Consider the following 5,976-nt stretch of genomic DNA (forward strand, 5'->3'; position numbering starts at 1 on the left):
GGGGAGAACTTGATTGGCTACTGGAAAGAACATGAATCCCTACTGAATTGAACTTGAATGTCTATTGGAAAGAACCTTAATGCCTACTGGAAAGAATTCCAATGCCTACAGGAAAGAACTTCAATGCCTACTGGAAAGAACTTCAATGCCTACAGGAAAGAACTTCAATGCCTACTGGAAAGAACTTCAATGCCTACTGGAAAGAACTTCAATGCCTACTGGAAAGAACTTCAATGCCTACTGGAAAGAACTTCAATGCCTACTGGAGAGAACTTCAATGCCTACTGGAGAGAACTTCAATGCCTACTGGAGAGAACTTCAATGCCTACTGGAGAGAACTTCAATGCCGACTGGAGAGAACATGAACGCTTATTGGATGGTACTTGAATGCGTATTGAAAAAATACTTCAACATCTACTGGGAAAAACTTCAACGCTTATTGTATAAACATTTATTGCCTATTAGGAAGAACGTGATTGCCTAACTGTCATTTTCCTTGAGGGTTTAAGGTCTCCCTATGCATGAGTTGTTCAGGATAATTCAGCATGACGATACTTCCTCTAACAAGTAAAGTTTCCCAAAATATTCAAAACAAAGTGTTTGAAGTAAAATAAACGCACCTGAATATGTCTACTCTACATAAGCTTATATGAGGAGTTAAATCGTTTAATCTGTAACACGGTCTCTATATTTAAACGGTCAACACACTGCATGTAGATAAAGTCAGCAAAGAACAAAAACCGAAATTAAATTCGAGTCCAGTTCTTTTCATTTCAAATAAAAGGCGATTATTAATGGTACTTTTAAATAAAAAAATGCTTACATCTTGGTTTTACAAGTCACTTAGACCACCATGTATCAAACAAATGTCTACCGCACCGAACACATGCTTTTCAACTCCCGCCTCGACAAGTTTGCTCGTTCGTTCGCTACGGGGGTTTAAAACCTCTCACAACAGTCTGTTTTCACCGCACTGTCCCGCTACAAGGTTTTTTTTTGTTTTTTTTTTTAAATATAAATCTCTCCTTTTTCTACTGCTATATCTGCCCCCAAGGAAACATTTGCCCAACTATTTTTTTTTTTTTTTGTAAACGAAGTTCGGTTTGCATCTTGTTTACAAGTTCCTTCAGCATTAATTTGTTCTTACATGCCCTCTGGTCGCTCCCTGATTTCTTTTTACTCCGTTTTTTTTCTTTACCTCAGATGTGACGTCACATCCCCGTCTTTGCTATATACGCATCAGTGGTCTGGTTACGAGTATCCTTCTCTCAGCGATGTTTCCTGGTGTAATAACACTAAACCCGATACTCCGTCAGACTAGATATTTTTTTTTTACGTAGAATCCAGTAAGACCATCATGCTAAAACGTATTAAACTGGTCAATAAGGGGAAAATTCACGTTCTTCCTGGCTAACTGAACACTCTAGATGTAAAAAAGACTTTAATGGAACATTCAAATACTACCGTAACTTATAAAAAAGATCAAGTGTTAGTTCCATGCACGTTCGCTTTAGACAAATTCGGCTGAAGTTGAATAAAACAAAAAATAGTGCTGCTTCTTGTGTCGTTTTTCAATACATAAAGCAAAGCAACAGCATGGATTTAAATGTTTTGTCATAATCGACACGAGCACAGGATTAATCATATTGAAGACCAGTAGTTTACATTCGGGTGAAGAACAGTAGTTTACATTCGGGTGAAGAACAGTAGTTTACATTCGGGTGAAGAACAGTAGTTTACATTCGGGTGAAGAACAGTAGTTTACATTCGGGTGAAGAACAGTAGTTTACATTCGGGTGAAGAACAGTAGTTTACATTCGGGTGAAGAACAGTCGTTTACATTCGGGTGAAGAACAGTAGTTTACATTCGGGTGAAGATCAGTAGTTTACATTCGGGTGAAGAACAGTAGTTTACATTCGGGTCACTTTCGGGCGAGTATTGTGACGGTGTTATTGTTGACCTTTATCATATGTAAAAAAAAAAACATCCCCATATTTACATTTTGTCTTTTATCGGTGCAATGCTCTAGCGCTTTCAGATATCTTCGTTGCTGATGTGATCGTGTAATGTAATTATATATATATATATAAACTGAAACATTCTGGTTGCCATTACGGCGAAGTTTAGATTCGCTTTCCGCAGTGTTGGTAAGAACTCACATACGTATAAATTGTCTGGTCCTATCACGGTTCGGTAGCTATTTGGCTTTAAACATTCACGCACTTGCGGTCACTGAGGACGCTGGTAGGGGATCGCCACATGCTATGTTGCGTTCATTTACTCAGCAAGTACGGGGTGCATCCGATAAGTTTTCAGACATTTAAATATGCCGTAAACTCGTGACAATGGAGTATTTCACGTTCAAATGAACGAAAGCAAGAAATTGAGTATACCTTACTAAAGCCTGATTATCACAGATGGTGAATTAAAGAAATGCAATCTAGCCGCGACTCCACTTTACAAAAACGGTGTGAAAATAATTTCTTTATAAAACTTCGTAAAATGCCATAGGGACGTAGGACAGGTTCAGACTGCTTTTGAACAATCTTGCATGACTCAAGCATCAGATTTTGAGTGGCATCAGAGCTTCAAACAAGGCAGGGAATCTGTGATGGATGATAAGAAGTGGGGGAGGCCCGATAGAGTGCTTTTATAATTCAGACCGTGCTAAATGTGACTTTTTATTTCCCAAACTCAAGGTTAACTTAAGTGGGTGCGGTTATGAGACAATTGAGGAGCTGTTACGTGGGCACTTTACTCGCTAACATAAGAATACTTAATACAGCTTTAGATATGTTGTTTAGACGGTACTACAGGTTTACTACAGCCGGAGGAGAGTTCTTCGACGGGATTAGAGCTTCATGTGTACTATAAATAAAAGTGCCCATACGAAACAAATTTGGAAACATATTGAACTGTTTTTAGACGAAGTTTACCACTGCGAATCCGGTTATACGTGACTACATTCTCGCATATCCCATGTTACAAACGGCGTATCGTAAAATGAGATTAAATATAACAAATATAATAACATCGATACTTTCCAAATACATTTACGAGTATTTTTGTGAAGTTTGGAGATGCGGATAAATAGTTTTGGTTGTTTGATTTATTTGGACCGCTGTTCTCATCTGGGGTAATTTTTCGCATATCGCTTCGGCCACATAAAAAAAAAATAATGTACCGGAAGTGTCTGCTTGATCATGTTGCCTACAAGATAAAGCCAAATTTAATCCTAATAATCTGCATTCATAGAATTACCAAAAATTCCGCCGTCTATTAATTAAAGATCTAATTTTAAATTCTGTAGAGATTTCTGAGGTCGACGGGAATATTTCTTTATTAGCCAAGATGTGAAGTAATCGGAGGTTACATCTGCTGAAACGTTGTTATAATACAACTTATACTGGGAAAAAGAGACCATAGAATCCAAATAATATCATTAATTTGTTATTTTTGAAACCTGTTCAAATAAAGTGTATTTGATATCAACAATAAATAAAACATCACTCATATTCTGCAACTATAAAATAAATAATGAATTACTAACCTTTCTTAGATGCTAAAAAGCCGTCGTGTGGCGGTACCCGCTGGATATCATAGATGACTTTTGTTTTTTCCAAAATAGTCCGATCATGGTTTAATCTATATAGGGCATATTTGAATGTATTCTCTACGCTGGGGTCTTCATCGTTCTCACCAAACAGCCCACCTGTAAATAAAGATTAGAATATGAGAAAAAAAAATCGAAAAAAAATTAATACATATGCGGATTTATAATGACCGTATATTCCGATGTATAAGGCGACTGTCAGATAAGACAATGTACAAAATCGGAACAAATTTCAATAAATTTATCATATATCGGTTTTATAAACGACTGCTAAATCACTAAACTATATTGGTTTAGCCTACGCTAGAGATGTAAACACTTGGTAGCATATGAAATATTGTTTTTTAAAGATGATTTTTAACTTTTAGTGTCGTCTTTTACGCCGTAATATGCGGTATTTACAACTAACAAATTTGTACGGAATGATATTAATATTAATTCGAATTTGGTATACTTGTACAAATAAACAAACTATAACACCCCTGAATATACTCGTACAAATCAACAAACTATAACATCCCTCAATAATCGAGTAGTGTACGGTTAAACTATAACTTTTCAACTCTAAATTCAGTTCCTATTTGAGTCTGTTGCACTTCTTTTCAAAACATATTGTTTTATTTAGAAATTGCTAAAACAATATAATAATATAGTTAATAATGAAAATGTAAGCGAATAACTAATTTGCATAAATTTAAGAAACTATCTTTCAATAATATTTTTTTATTGTTTCTTATTGGATTGTTTGTTTCATTTAACTATTATGTTCATTTCTATTTATGCTTATCTTCTATATTGTGCATAATTGCGTTACATTACTAGCACAAGAACACACCCACCTATATATATATATATATATATATATATATATATATATATATATATATATATATATATATATATGGGGTGACCGACTAAAAAAGAGCACGGTCTAAATAATCTTTCTCTCGACGACCAAAGGACACCACAATAGAAATGCAATCCTTTTCCCTTACGGAATGGTGTTATATGCCGCACGTCTGACAGATCACTGTCATGAGTTCATGACATGTTTACGGAAGTGAAAACGATAAGGGAATGGTTATGGCTACCACGTTCCCCAGACTTGCCATCATGCAATTTTTATCTTTGGTGGATTTTAAAACAAAAAAGTTTATGCAAATAATCCTGACGCTGTAGACCAGCTAAAAGAAGAACTTTATCAAACGCTATCAGGAGAATAACAACAGAAGATCTACGAGCAGCATCTGCAAACTTTGTTAAACGTCTTCAAAAATGCATATCTGTGCAAGACATCACGTCCAGTTTCTTTTATAGCACCACAAGTAATTTAAACAAAATCATAGGTAATTTATACAATAAAAAGTAGTTCCTCCTCTCTACTATATTTTCTGGGCTACTTTGCAGTTGGCCACCTTGTCATATATATATATATATATATATATATATATAGAGAGAGAGAGAGAGAGATAGATAACTCTGTATGTGTGTGTGTGTGTGTTAAATATCTACTTAATTCATCTCTAAATGTTTAGTCTACAGATTTATAACATGATATATAGGGGATATAGATAAGTGCCTTGATTATATATATATATATATATATATATAATTATACCACTCAAATGACCTTGTAACGATGTATGTAAACCACTTTCTGGTTTACAGCACCGGTTGCGCACGTGCGCATCACCAGCGCACTGAAATATTTACGTTATTATTTCGAAATAATTATTTTACATGGAAAGAGTGGGGTTTAAAATAACTTAAACGTAATACAGAAATGAACGATGTAAAAAAAAGCAGACAGTATTAAAACTTGTTTTTTTTTTTGATAATTTAAACGTGAAAAAAAACAAAACAAAATAACAATTGGGACGCTGAAATATTAACGTTATTATTTCGAAATAATTATTTAAATGGGAAGAGTGGTGTTTAAAATAAACAAAAACATAAGAATAATTAGGACGCTGAAATAATAATGTTATTCTTTCGAAATTCTTATTTAACTTGGGAAGAGTTGGGTTTAAAATAACTGTACAAAAATGAGCGATGTAAGAAAAAAGCAGATATATCAAAATTTGAATTTAACTATAATAAATATTATATCCGTTCAGTGCATATTTATCTATAAGTATGGTCAAGCACTTTTAATTAAATCACTGCAATTTTTTTTCAAATATAATCAATTACAATAAACAGAACGACTCATAAACATCTATTTATATTCTTTTTTTCATTTTAATATACTTTCATAGAAATGTTTCTGTTATGGCATGCTAATACATGAATTCCATAGCGAATATAGCATACTGACCCAACAGGTCACGGGTAGTCTAGTATATATATATATATATATATA

General features: G+C 34.1%; 1 protein-coding gene across 1 annotated transcript in view; it reads right to left on the reverse strand.

Annotated features, from left to right (window-relative positions):
• The window catches only part of LOC145241557 (glutamate receptor ionotropic, kainate 2-like), a 729,218-nt gene extending 725,509 nt beyond the window's left edge, over window positions 1-3,709 (reverse strand). The window contains exon 1 of the mRNA XM_080104625.1: window positions 3,552-3,709. The gene's annotated coding sequence lies outside the window, so the exon portion shown is untranslated. The remainder of the gene's footprint in view (window positions 1-3,551) is intronic.
• Window positions 3,710-5,976: the final 2,267 nt, after the last annotated feature.

This window comes from Euprymna scolopes, chromosome 20 (genome assembly GCF_053919585.1).
Source record: "Euprymna scolopes isolate OS-2025 chromosome 20, ASM5391958v1, whole genome shotgun sequence".
In the NCBI taxonomy this organism is placed as follows: Eukaryota; Metazoa; Mollusca; class Cephalopoda; order Sepiida; family Sepiolidae; genus Euprymna; species Euprymna scolopes.